This window comes from Lepisma saccharinum, chromosome 9 (genome assembly GCF_977018435.1).
Source record: "Lepisma saccharinum chromosome 9, izLepSacc3.1, whole genome shotgun sequence".
NCBI classification, from domain to species: domain Eukaryota; kingdom Metazoa; phylum Arthropoda; class Insecta; order Zygentoma; family Lepismatidae; genus Lepisma; species Lepisma saccharinum.
In genome coordinates, this window is record NC_139237.1 from 75,427,922 (window position 1) to 75,441,938 (window position 14,017).

At 39.6% G+C, this 14,017-nt stretch overlaps 1 protein-coding gene and 1 non-coding gene across 2 annotated transcripts in view; one reads left to right on the forward strand and one right to left on the reverse strand.

The window, feature by feature from the left end:
* LOC145992738 (tectonic-2-like) overlaps positions 1–14,017 on the forward strand; it is a 619,016-nt gene that overhangs the window by 491,252 nt on the left and 113,747 nt on the right. The gene's annotated exons all lie outside the window — the stretch shown is intronic.
* TRNAE-UUC (transfer RNA glutamic acid (anticodon UUC)) lies at positions 3,348–3,419 on the reverse strand. The gene has a single exon. It is a non-coding gene; the product is annotated as a tRNA-Glu (tRNA).

Below are 14,017 nucleotides of genomic sequence, written 5' to 3' on the forward strand. Positions count from 1 at the left end.
CTTCCCATTTGGCTGAAACCGGAACTCCCACTTGTATGTTGCAGGTGAATCAGTGAGCGTTCCGTTATTTACTATTACCATATCCAAAGCCCTCATGCGGAAGGTAAACACAAATACCCGCCACAGCAATTAATAAAAAAGGTGTCGCCATGGTTATTCAATTAGGGTAATTGGAAGTTTTCAAGTCATTAATTTACTATTCGGCCACGGCGGAGAATTCTCCAAATTAATGGTTTCGTGTATTGCAAATGTTGTTGTTTCTTTTGTTTGTATTGTCACTGCTACTATCGGTGTGTGTGTCTGTGTGTGTACTTGAGCCTCTCCGAAATGCCCTCGACGCAACGAAACTATCAGAGTAGATTAATATGCTCTAAAAATAGCAAAATATACACTTAAAATGCCAGAATATGCATTTAAGCTTCGAGTTTTTTTTTTCGAAATACCTGTACGAGCCTTAGGATAGGTTAGTTTGGAGAAATTAACACTTTTGATTGGTTTGATTTATTGATTTAGTTTATTTTACTTCGCGTTTTATGCCTCTTGGCTAATTTCCGAAGATGGGGATGAGTGATGAAATGATGAAATTGAAGAATGGACATTCACAAACAACCAAGCCCGAGCGGGATTCGAACCCGGGACCCTTGGCGTCGCAGTCAACACTTTTTATTATTAAAAAGTGGGATAATTATTACTACGTGGTTTGTGATTACTGCGAAATGGGAAATGATTACTACGTAAGTTGTGATATATTTATTGCAAAGTGGGAAATGGTTACTTTGTGACTTGTGATATATACTAGAGCCCGGATTTATATGCGAAATGCATGTTTCATGTAACATGCAAAAACTTATGGAAAATATTTTTTTCTTTCCGACGAACTTGTAAAGAGTCTTTTGAGACACATTTGATAGCGCATATAAGTGCATATTTTGAGTGAATTTTGTTGTGCATGCATATTTCTTAAACTTTGCAGGATAAGGCATATTTCGAATTTTATTGCTACATACTAGCATATTTCATAGTCCATCAAGAGAAAATAACGTTGATTTTGTCGCCCACAATCGTTGGTAAATTCACTTTCGACTGCACGGCGATAACCGAATGGCGAACATACCATTTTAATATACAATATACACTATAATTTTTAAAGTATTTTTCGGGATTTTATGTACCGCTTTTAAAACAACAGCGATCTAGCGCCTTCTGATGCTTTAACAACTGTCAACTAGCGCGAATCCTTTCTCGCGACTTGGCAACTATGTGGAAAGGATTTCTGCTGTCAGTATCAAAGGCGTTCAAGAACGTTGTGTTCTGTTAAACATTCCACCTGAAAAATCAAGTAAGGCTGTATTGTTGCGTAAATACGTACAAGAATTTGGAAGTAGTGTATTTACAGACGATGGGTCAGTTTTGTTCTGTGTGGTGTGCGAAAAAAAAGTTTCAGCAGATAAGAAATTTCAAGTTACTCAACATGTAAATACAGCAAGACACAGGGAAGCCCTTCGGAGAAGATCGCGCAGTCAACAACAACTGCTCACTATCGCGTCCACTAATTCAACATCTGAATGCACAGTACGCGATACATTCTATGTAGATCTGTGTCCTGCCTTTGTGAGTGCTAATATTCCTTTGTGGAAACTGAGCAATGCCCATCTACGAGGTTTCCTTGAAAAGTACACGGGAAAGAAGGTGCCAGATGAATCAACGCTACGTAAAAACTATGTGCCTGTTTGTTTTAATGAGGTCATGGGAGAAATTCGGGAAGCGTTGAAGCACGACAAAACATGGGTGTCTATCGATGAGACTATTGACGCGGCAGGACGTTGTGTTTGCAATGCTGTTGTTGGTGCAATGAAGGCGAGTGGTAAACCCTACTTACTGAATGTAGAGGTGTTTGAGAAAGTGAATCATTTCACAATTGCCAAATTCTTTAACGATTCGTTAACTTTGTTGTGGCCAGATCACATCCAGTATGACAATGTGTTATTGTTTGTTACTGACGCGGCCCCGTACATTGTCAAAGCAGCATCTGGTTTGAAAGTGTTGTATCCTAAATTAGTCCATCTGACTTGTCTTGCACACTGTCTTCATCGCGTAGCAGAAATAATCAGATACCAATACCCGGAAGTAGACGCACTTGTATCAAATGTAAATAAAGTATTTGTGAAAGCTCCTTCGCGAGTAGGTCTCTCTCGCGAAGTGGCGAAAAATGTTCCGTTACCTACGCAACCGGTATTAACATGATGGGGCTCGTGGCTAGAAGCTGTGTCGTATTATGCAGAAAATTTCAATGAAGTGAAGGCAGTCATAGAATCACTAAAATCAGAAGATGCAGCCGCTCTTTGTGTGTCACAGAAATGTTTCTCTAGAAGTGGCATTGAGAACGAAATTAAGTACATACACAACCACTTCTCGAGTATACCTGCAATTACTTCAAGTCTATCGCAAATCTGCAGAATCTGAAACTCAAAAGTGAAAAAAAAATGTTCCCATGCCGGGAATCGAATATTTTTTAAGGTAAGATGTTTGAAAAACAAAATTAATTGTATATTGTTCATGCATATCTTAGTGCATATTTTTGATATTTTTCGTGCATATTTGCATGCATATTTTGTTGTTTGTGCATGGAAATCCGGGCTCTATATATTACAAAGTGGGAAAATGATTACTTCGTAACTTGTGATGTATTACAACGTGGGAAATGACTACTACGTGACTTGTGATATATATTGCAAAGTGGGAAAATTATTACTACTTAACCTGTGATATATATTAAGAAGTGGGAAAATGATTGCTATGGAAGCAAAAGTTCTCCATATTATAATGCTAAGTGGCAGTAAGTTGCGTATTCTTTGTGCGTTTGGAAAGTTAGCAGAATAAATGCAGTTATCTCGGTAATGTCGGTGCTTCCGTCCCACAAATATATTTTCCCCATTTATAGGTATATCACTGTATTTTGTTTATCATAATTCCTAAGGTAATCCAGTTGTGAGCTGTGCTGCGTCGTTGCATATATATATTAACGGTAAGATTCTGTTTGTAGAGATACAAGACTCGTAGCATCAGCCATAATGACCTCCACGCTGTGAAAGATTGTGCAATGAAATGTGGCGTTGTGTATGCTTTTACGCTATACATTTCGAGACAGATGTTTGTAAATCGAGACGAGACCGAGACATTGCCAAGACTTGTCTCGTCTGGAAAACATCCCCAGGGACTGCGCACAACTCTTATCTTCTAAAAGGGACACTCGCCTTCACAAATGCCTGTCGTTGAAACCGGACCAGTAATGCTTCAAGTCTATCGCAAAGTTGCAGAAGCTGAAACTCAAAAGTGAAAAAAAAATGTTCCCATGCCGGGAATCGAACCCGGGCCTCCTGGGTGAAAGCCAGGTATCCTAGCCACTAGACCACATGGGACTTGAAGTCCATTCCTGTCTTTTCGAATGTTATACCATTTGACCCATGCGTTTCGTAAGTAATTGCAATGTAAGCTTTATTGAGAACTGGAAGAAGGTCATGCGTGCTCACACCGAGACAGCATTACGATTGCATTGCTGTCTCTTCTATTTTATATCATCTGGCCACTGCAATTGCTAACTATGCTTTATTGAGAGCTGGCAAGAGGTCACGGAAGCAATGCAACGCAAGACTCATACAAACACTTCAAAGAATTACTCCTACAAAGAGTCATTAGAACCGGACAAATAATGCTGCTACCAATCTCAAAGCTCTAGAATCTCAAATTCAGATTTAGCAAATAATATTTCAATGTCGGGAATCGAATCCGGGCCTCCTGGGTGAAAGCCAGGTATCCTAGCCATTACACCACATGGGATATCGATTGCGTTCCTGTCTCATCTATTTCATATCATTTGGCCACTGCAATCTTTAATAATTCTTTATTGAGAGATCACGGAAGCAATGCCATGCAAAACTCATACAAACACTTCTACAAAGAATCATTGGAACTGGGCAAATAAGTAATGCTTCAAACAATCTCAAAGCTCTAGAATGTCACATGTAGATTTAGCAAGAAGAATATTCCCATGCCGGAAATCGAGCCCGGGCCTTCTGGGTGAAAGCCAGGTATCCTAGCGACTTATATATATATATATATATATATATATATATATATATATATATATATATATATATATAAGGAAAAGCCCCTGTGCGGAAGCTTCCCCCATCACACTTCATGCACTCATATCACTTCATTCAAATTTCAATTTCAGGACAGACAATCACAAACACCCATGTCCGATCCAGGATTCGAACCCGGGACCCCTGGTGTCGTAGCGCGATGTGCTAACCACTCCGCCACAGGGGCCGACTAGATCACATGGGATTTCGATTCCGTGTAACTCCATATTGTCCTTCCATTTTGTATCACTTGGCCACTGCAATTTCCAATTATGCTTTATTGAGAGCTGGCACAATGTCACGAAAGGTAGGTCATGCGTGACTCATGCACACAATTCTATCAAGAGTCATTGAAACCGGACAAACAATGCTTCTACTCTATCTAAAAGCTCTAGAACCTCAAATGTAGATTTAGAGAAAAAAATGCCATGAAGAGAATGGAACTCGCATCTCGTTGGTGAGAGCTAGGTATCGTAGCCACTAGACCACATGAAACAGCACCTGATTTCCTCAGTTTCAATTACAATTAGTATCTTAACTTTGAAGGGGGCTAGCAGAACATTAATAATTAGAACACTATGTTGGACCTCCATCGTGTGAGGATATTGGGAAGCTACGAGTGAGTAGTGTAACCCAGTCACGGATATCTCCTACAACGGCTGGGGGTTCGGCGTGCTGACTCCTCGTCACCCCATTAGTAATTGAAGAGCTCTACACCTCTAGGTAGGATTGTGGGAGGGAGGACTGGGAGTCGGGAGATACATGAAGGCGCTAACGGGCTGTAAAGCCACGGGTTGTTATTATGTTGGACCCCTGCGGACTGAAGTTCAGTGTGTAATGGAAATAAAGATGCCTCATTTTATTAGCTTGCATCGAAATAATTGTCCATTTTATGTCTGTGCGAGTATTTCCATGTATCATTCAAAGACATTATTTCCCTCTCCCATACGTGGTTTGAATTTTTGTTTGCTATTTTCTTAATGCGATATCCAAGTTAAGGTGAATATACGTATGCTCATGTCATACTATTATATTCTCCATTAGTTCAAACTTATCCATTGTGTTGCAATAGCTGCTGGCAATTAACAACAGTGGTTGAATGGATCATTCGTCGTTGCTTGAAGAGAAATTGCTTCTGCAATTTGGATATCCAAGATAAGCATATGCCTTACCGATCGATGGTGGTAATCAAGGAGTCCCGCGGTCGATACCTGGTGAGGGCTCATAGTGGTTGGGATTCCATTTTTAAACTGTAGGTCCAATCCAGATTAGCCCATCGCGGATAAACTGGACTTAAAAACAGAAAATCAATGAACAGATGGTCGTGATAAATGGAGGGCGATCCATATGGTAGAAGATATGCGCGTAGACCGTAAAAATACTTGGAAGACGCCTCAGACAGACTGGCACAATGAATAAAGTGCAGACGTAGTCACGTAATGACACTTACCCAATTTCCTTTGTCCTTTCAAAAATTTGTCTTTACTTCGTCGTGTGGTGGTAGTTGTTGACGAACACGTGGCTTCTGTTTGATAACGGGAAAAGCCGATTTCTGTGGGGTCGACTAATCTGTCCTATCTCAGTATTTGTAAGTAAAAGAATTACTTGTAACGTAGTTGTAAGTAATACATTTCTACACGTTTCAACACGAAGGAACAAAATTATAATTTGCTACAGATTATAAAATAAAACTTTAATCGTAACAATTGTAACAAACCTGAGTGTTTAAGGTTTTATATTTGTAAATTGTTAAGATTGTTTTACATATATAAATGTATATTTGGTTGTAACTTTTCAGCTATGCACCAGTTACATTTGTTTTACATTTCATAATTTTACATTTTCATAATTTTTCAATACAATATTTTCTCTCACAATATAGTTGGTAAGTACATATATTATTTTCTTAGTTGGGTTCCTCAAAAGTGTTGACAAGGCGTATGCGCCATTATATCCTGCTTCTTTTAGATCTCTTCAGAAATAATCACGCGTAGTTACATTAAGATGACATTCAAATATAATATGATCAAGTGTTCCTTCTGTTGCACCACACTGACAGATTGGGAATTGTACAATCTTCCTAGTGTACAAGTCTTTAGGGGCTAGGGTGTAATTTAGCCGACATCTAAGAAGACTTGTTAAAGAGTTTCTTGAAAGGTTAATGTTTTGATACCAAGGTTCTTTAGGTATAAGTGGTTGAATTGAATAATATTTTTCCCATTAGACTTCCCTGTAATTGTCCATTGCCAACTTTTCAACAATTCTGTTTTAGCATGCGACTCGAGCGCTTTTGCAGAAAATTTGATCCGAAGCGATCGGTGACTTGATTCTTCAGCTGCGTGCTTGGCTAATGCGTCTGCTATGTGGTTCCCTTCTATGGATGTATGCCCAGGAGTCCAAACAAAAGAAATACTGTATCCTGAGTTGTTAGTTTGTGATACAAAATGTTTATGTTAACAATGTACCAGTCTACATAGTAATCAGCTGTTATCGATCCCAGGGAGTGTAAGACTGACGCTGAATCAGTGGCGATCACTACCCTCTTGAGGTTTCTCTCCTGTATAGACAACAGTGCTTGACGAATAGCAAACGCTTCCGCCGTGAATATTGAAAATTCTGCTGGTAATAGGTAGATTTTGTATTCCATTAGATTATTGCAATATATTGCAGCTCCAGTGTTACCAGCTGCGGACTTTGATGGGTCTGTATATATATAAACATATTAATGCACTTCAGAGTGTACATATTCCATGAATATGTTATTCACCATACTTGGCATTGACGTTCGTGTATCTTTATCTGGATATGGAGGAAAGTGAACGGGAAGTATTGTCGCTAATTTAAAATTGTCTGTCGTAAAGCACGGAGACGTTGAAAATTTAATAACTTTCGGAATGTAATCCTTAATCGACTTGTATGCTGTGAATACGATTGGAAGATTTCATTTATATTTAGCTGTACGGGTTGATGAGATTAAGGATTGTAAAAGTGGTAATTTTGGTATTATAGGACTGGATATGAAAGACATATTTTCAACAAACGTCGCTTGTTTCGGTGTTCCTTTCCATAAACCAAAGATTCTGCATAAACTATGATATTGTATTGAAGATAGTTTCCCAAATGCCCAATTTAGATTATTGTTAATCAAGAAAGAGCCATATTCTAATCTTGAGTTTAGCAGTTGCTTGTGAACAATGTGGAGTAGTCTATTGATTGATTGATTTAGTTTATTTTACTTCGCGTTTTGTGCCTCTTGGCTAATTTGCGAAGATGGGGATGAGTGATGAAATGATTAAATTGATGAATGGACATTCACAAACAACCAAGCCCGACCGAGATTCGAACCCGGGACCCTTGGCGTCGCAGCGCGATGTGCTAACCACTCGGCCACAGGGTCGGGCTGTTTTCTCTATAGCATCAGATAGATTCTTGCTGCGTTTGTATATAACAATATCATCTGCATATTGCAATAATCTAGCATACTTCAATACTTGTTTACCAAGATCATAAGTATACAAATTAAATAATGTTGGACTTAACACCGCACCTTGCGGAAGTCCTTGACTAGTTGTGCGAGCAATCGAAAGTTGATGACCGTAACGAACATAAATTTTTCTCTGTAATTATAATCCAACTATACTTTTAATAAATTGCTTAGAAAGATTGAGTTTTTTTAGCTTTTTACAAGCAAATCTATATGATATGCACTAGAAAGATCCAGAAAAACAACTATACAAAATTCGCGACGAACAATTGACAACCATATGTCTAAAATAAGTGTAATGTAGTGCAGTGCAGTGTAGTCAAAACATATATTGTCCCCATTCCTCTTCTGAAACCCATTTGATATTTTGGTAATACCTGTATATTGTTATATTCAATCCACCACGTAATTCTATTAAGTATAAAATGTTCATAAATTTTTGGTAAACATGACGCTAGTGCTATTGACCGATAATTTTTAGAACATCTTGGTGTTTTTTTCCGGTGTAAGGGTTGGAATTATAAGAATTTCCTTCCATTGAAGTGGAACTTGCCCACTAGTCCATATCACATTATAAAGTTGTAATAATTTATCTATCCCCAGTTGCGGTAAGTTTTGAATACATTCATATGATATGCCATCCATTCCTGGTGAGGACGAAGGTTTCCTTTCACTTATAACTTTTCTTAATTCTGCGCTGGTATATGGGCATTCCAATGTTGATGGCGTAGATTCAATCATTGAATTTCATATGGCGTTGAAATCACAGTCGCTGGAGTCTGGTGTTAGGCTTTGGTGAAATTCTGTCGTTCATTTACTGTATATGTCTCCTCCATGATATCTACTAATATTATTGGAATTAGACATTCTGTTAATAACTTTCCACGTTGTGGTTAATGATGATTCATTTGTTAATGAAGAACAAAACTTTTTCTTTTCCAAAACTCTGCCTTAATTTGCCTTAAGTATCTTTGAGTTTTGGCTGCTGTTTCTTTGTACTTCAAGAAACGGTTCGTTCATTGTTGGGTTTTCTTTATATTTGAGGAATGCATTTTCTCTAGCGTTTATCAATTTCTGGCAGTTTGTCGTCCACTACGGAGCAATCTTTCTTTTCGAGTCACGTTGACGGGGAATTGTAGATCTGTTCAAATTCTCTTTAATTATTGATGTATAGTTTTCGTAATCTTTCCCTAAAGTTTGTTGTTGGTATTTTTCAGCAGAGAGATTGATTTGTCTTGAAAATTCGTTCCAGTTAATATTTTTAGAATAGTATGGACGTGTTGGTCTTTCCGGAATATTTCTAGACATAAGCGTTGTATCTATACGAGGGTCACTATTTATATTTTGAGCCTTGGCAACACTGATTGAAGTTAGGCGCGATTTGACGTTTGTACGGAATCGTCTGGTATTATTGACCATAACGTACTTCAAATGTTTTGTCAATAGCTTCATTTGTGTTGTTTATGTTGCCTTGGAGATTGCGCGACAACAATAAAATGGAATTAACTCGTGAACATTATCGTGCGATGATTTTTTTCCGATTTTCGACGTGGATTATCAAGACAAGAGTGCATCGATCAACTTACTTCCACATTTGGCGATGAAGCCACTGTGAAACGCTGGTATAACGAATTTAATCGTGGCCGCCATTCGCTCACCGACGAGATTCGCGAAGGTCGTCCAAAATCAGTTGTTGTTCAAGAAAACATTGATGCTGTGCAAAACCTAATACCGCAAGATCATCATGTGACATACTGTGAGATTGAGGCAACCATAGGCATTAGTTCCACCAGCATATATAAAATATTACATGATCATTTAGCTGTGAGAAAGGTATGTTCTCGTTGGATCCCACACAATTTGACAAAAACTCAAGAAGACGCTCGCGTCAATTGGTGCAAACAAATGCTCAATAAATACAATCGTGGTGCTTCAAAAGACGTATATAAGATTGTAACAGGTGACGAATCATGGATATATGCATATGAGCCGGAACGTAAACAGCAGTCGACTGTATGGGTGTTTCAAGATGAACCCAATCCAACAAAAGTTGTTCGCGCTCGAAGCACATCGAAACAAATGGTCGCCTTTTTTTTCGGGAAAACTGGTCATGTGGCAACTGTGCCTTTAGAGGAACGTAGAACGGTCAACTCTGAATGGTACACAACAATTTGTTTGCCAGAAGTCTTCGGTCAAATACGGAAAACAAACAAACGCCGTCGGATCATTCTTCATCAAGATAATGCCATCTGTCACACATCTCGTCTAACAACCGACTTTATGAACAGTCAAAAAATTTAATTGATGGGTCATCCGCCGTACAGTCCTGATTTGGCACCCAATGACTTCTTCTTGTTCCCGAATGTCAAGAATAAATTGCGTGGACAATGATTTGATTTTCGTCGGCGGAAGACGCCGTTGATGCATTCAAAAACCATATTATGGAGGTGTCTCAAGAAGATTGGAAAAACTGCTTTGACAAATGGTTCGAACGAATGCAAAAGTGTATTGACCATAAGGGAGAATACTTCGAAAAACAATAAAGCAGTTTTCAATGCCAAATTCCTGTTTTTTCATTGTTAGGCTCAAAATATAAATAGTGACCCTCGTATTTGAATCAAATGAGATCAAAATTGAAAGATGATTACTATTATATGGATTTTGCAGAACTCTCCAGTTAAGATTTTTAAATGTTTGTTAGTTCAAATAATATCCAGATTTTCACAGACAACTATAGTTAGACTGGTACATTTGTTGTTGAAATTTGAACATATGTAATGAAATACGTCATAATCTGTTCGTGTTTACGTCACTTCTCCATCTTGGCAGAGGAAGTAAACCCACCTGAATGTTTTCACTTGACGACGGACTGAGTTGGAAAACAGGCGAGAGTGAGGAATCAATAAGAACTTGGAAACGGTGAGAATTGAAGAATAGTTTCTGCTTTTCGAGTTTTCTTCTTGCCGATAAGTTGAAAGTAAGGAACTAATTATGTGATTAGACTTTCGCGACTTGTGAGTGAATTGCACAACGTTAGTTTGAAAGTTCTAGTGCTTTAATTGTTAATTTTATGAGAAACGGATTATCTATGTGTATGCGGTTTGTAACCTTATATGATAGAAAAATGCACATGCAGGTGTGAACCTATAACAGTGTACAATTATCTGGTATTGGTGTTGTTATACTTGTTACTCAGCAAGCCCTGTTGAGTTACTAAGATTGTCATGTTCCCGACAAAAGGAGTAGCGGACTAACTTTGTGATGATTGGTGTCCAATTGGAGGACGTTGCAATATTCACAAACTAACGTAATCTACATTGAAGCCTAGTAAGAATTTAGATCCTAGCTCGGACCGATAAGAAAGAATCATCCAGTATCTGTCCATTGTCCAAGATTGTTGATCCTTGTTTCATTCGAGACGAGAAGCAAATTCAGCATTGTAAGGAAATGACGGTGTGAAGAGGCTGAATATGCTGACATTCGTAGCTGTATTCCCGGCGGAAATCGAGAGAAAGCTCCGTGATATGAAGGAGGGTGGGGGTTGTGATGAGGCATGCGTGTTTTTGGAGGGGGCTGGGGTGGTGAATACACGAGGGAAATTAGAAGTCGGCGCAGGATCTTGTCTTCGAGAGTCGTCTTGAAGGGAAGGATGGAGACGAGAACCATTATTACATCGGGGACAGTAGCTAGAAGGGCGGGGGCGGATAGCTATGCTCTAGTGTCGATGGTTCAAGAAAATTGTAGCGTAGATAGCTGACATGACAGTATCAGATTGCAGCGCAGAAAGTTGGACCCAGATTGCGGCGCGGCTTGTGACGTTCCTATTGGTCTAGAGCCACGGGATCATCCGTTTAGTTCGCTACACTTTTTGACTCTCTCTGCACTATACTGAACGCAACTCCAACGTTGTTCGCGGGACAAAACAAATTCAATTCAATTCAATGGTCTTTATTCTTGGGCGAGGTTCAGCAAATGCTGCTCTACCACCTAACCCGAGCAGAGTACCTAGGTACAATTATTATACATAAAGATTATAAGACACTACATAAGTAAAATAACATAAAAGAAACTATAAAAAAAACTACTACTACACAAAGAAAATCACAAAAAGAAAACATATGACAAAATATATACAGTGCGTGTGTGCTAATAAATGAAAAGATAATAATATACATGTATTATTACTTAGTTTCGGTCCAGGTTTTTTTCAGTAATTCACAGGAAACAGTTTTTAATCAAATGTGATCTTACTTTGCTTCTGATCGTCAATCAGTGAATCATATACTGCCCTAGGAAAGTGTTCCTAGTTCAGTAGTTTTATTTCGTTCGGGAGTGCATTCCAGATTTTAGGTGCCATGTAACTGAATGAAGATAGCGAAACAGAAGTTCTGCAGCGAGGTATATGGAGATTAGCGGCGTTTCTGGTGGAGTATGAGTGCGTTTCACTCCTGGCTTTAAGTTTTATACTCAGATAGCCCGGGATGTTTTTATTTATAACATTGCAAGTAATGCAGGTCATGAGCGTTGGGTACACCACATGTTGCCAAACGTACTGTAAACCGCGAGAGAATCTTCTCGGATAACGATATTTCCAGAACCAGAAATCAGCGGGGCTTACTGATAGACAACTACTCACGTAGAAATTGACAACTGGCAAAAACAGAAGTACGCTTGGCAACGTTGCTTCGGGAGAGCGATGTGACCCCTTTAGCTTTTACTTCGCAACTGAGTTTGTTGACGCCCATCGCCCGAAGACGATTGGTGGACAGAAAGGACCAGAAATAGCCGTCAAGGTCAGCCGCCAGGTGGAGTTGCGTTCAGTATAGCACGTCTTTGGCTCTTGTCCAGTCTTACGGCGGACGTCCTACATGCTGGCAAGGGAAGTGATGAGCGGGGAAGCGACCAATCCAGCGCGATGAGAAACGTAGCAGCCTGAAGAACAAGGTGCGCGCAGCACCTCCTCCCGCGACGTCGTAACTCTCGGCGCCACCGCTGTTACCTGGTTGTTCTCCTGCTCATTCATCGCTCCCCAATTCCCAGCATGAGGGCCGCCCGCCGTGAAACTATAGCTATACTTGGTTACATGGTGCTGCACCGACTCGTCTACTTCGTTGATTTGGTGTCTGCACCTTTTGCACTACCTTCCGAAGCGGTGTAGCATGTGGTGTATGGTGACGTGGTCCGTGCTAACTAATCAAATGAACGTTTAAAGCAGCAGGCAGGAATTTGCTGAATCTTCTGAACTTGAACGCCGCTATTGGTTTGCTTGGTTGAACGTCATTTCCTTGCACCAGCCTGACACCGGGATACACCTGCACTACAGCGAGTGTTAAAAAGTGCAGCGAACTAAACGGGGCTATTACGTCCCAGTAGTTGTCCAATCTCAGAGTGCAGCAGAGTTATGGGACTCTCCTTTAGGTTACGGCTACCCTGGGGCCTCTCAGGACGTGATGTTCAAAAAATTAAAACGTAATTCCTTACCTTTACCAAAGTTTATTGACGTTTTTTTCTTAATTAAGATCACTCACAGCGAAATAATACCACCATTGTCACAAACACAATTACAATACAATGAACCTTTCTCTGCTAAATTATTCTGTAACACACATACCACATCTTTTCACTTTCCACAGCATTCTGTCTTCACATCCACCGTTGTCATAGCAACAGATTCAACAAAGTATCAGACAGTTCCAGATATCTATCTCGATACCGGAAATGTCTTCCGCTTCCGGTATTGAATTTAATCAGCACACAGCCATAAACTATAAATTTAATAACAACGCGGACAACAATGTTAAAATAAACAAAATTCACAATGCTGCAAAGATATTTCTGCATGCGTTTCGGTAGCTTTCCACCATGTCAGAAGAACACATGGTTTTCTGGTACAGCTTTAGCTCACAACTTGCACGGTGAGTGGAGTTTTGTAGCAAAGCTGCATAAGAGCACCAAGTGGGAATAAAACTTCCAGAGTGTTTATTTGTATTGATGCCCTGTTTGATTTTCTATCGTAAATAGTTACGTCATAATAACTGTGTAAAGTTGTTTCATTCTTTTCTTACTTACCCTGTGTTTTATTGCAATTATGAATAGGAAAAATGTAGCGAGTTATTTATATGGGCCTATAATCTTCAAGCATGTAGAGGTCAGTAGTCGGAGGTGGTTCTGTTCTCCATAACCTCACGCCTTTCGCTACGCACTGTCGCCTCATTCAGAACACATGCTTACTTTCCAGTGTAAATGTCCACTACTTTCCAGTAGCCCAAATGCACAGTGGACGCAGGCACAGAAAGAGGGGGCGGGGGATAGCTTTACGGGATTTCATTCGTCACTCGAGAAATCTGTAGCCCTTTTGAGTTGCCGCATCAACCTACGTGAAGGCTTC